We start from the raw sequence: 734 nt of genomic DNA, 5'->3' as shown, positions 1-734 counted from the left end.
CTGCCACTTGGTTGGTGTATAAAATGTATAGATGCATAAGACAGATTTCAGTTTTAGAAGGAAAGTTCTCTAAAAATAAGATACAATATACATACATGTTACTGTTAGCCTACCATAAGTAAGTCACTGAGACTCTTAACTCCCAGCTTAACCAAGATGACAAGAGAAGAATACAATATGGGAGTGTGGGCAGGTTGGGGTTAGGGAAGGGGGGTGGCATGGCTACAACTACAAAAAAGTGAAACAATCCATAGTGGAAAAGGCTGTATGTGAGTGTAAGGGGAAAGCATTATTTTGTCCATGTAAATGATTGTGAAATCCAGTAGGATTTATACTACTATTTATCCTGAAGAAACAATCCAATCACTTAACTAAAATGGAATCAGAGGATAGTGGTATCTAGGAGATGATCACTCAAAACCCATTCTTACCAAGGTATCTTCTGGGATGAAGGCACTTCTGTATCAGGAATACATAGATCACTACATCACTCGCTCTGACACACCCTCTTTGGCCCTCGTATGTGATGGCACCAACTCTGTAATAAGATCCTTGAACTTTAGGTTATGATGATGTCCCCATGGTTTCTGAGCTATTAAGGAATGTTATGGAATAGAAATCAAAAGGAAAGGAGAATAACCCAAACTCTGCTTCTCATGAGCTGCATGGTCTGTGGTTTATGAATTTTGTTAAGAACCCTAAGGATTGGACATAAAATTCCTTGTAGCAAAATG

Source organism: Bison bison, unplaced genomic scaffold (assembly GCF_000754665.1).
Source record: "Bison bison bison isolate TAMUID 2011002044 unplaced genomic scaffold, Bison_UMD1.0 scf7180017864518, whole genome shotgun sequence".
In the NCBI taxonomy this organism is placed as follows: domain Eukaryota; kingdom Metazoa; phylum Chordata; class Mammalia; order Artiodactyla; family Bovidae; genus Bison; species Bison bison.
Note: the sequence above shows the minus strand (reverse complement) of the source record.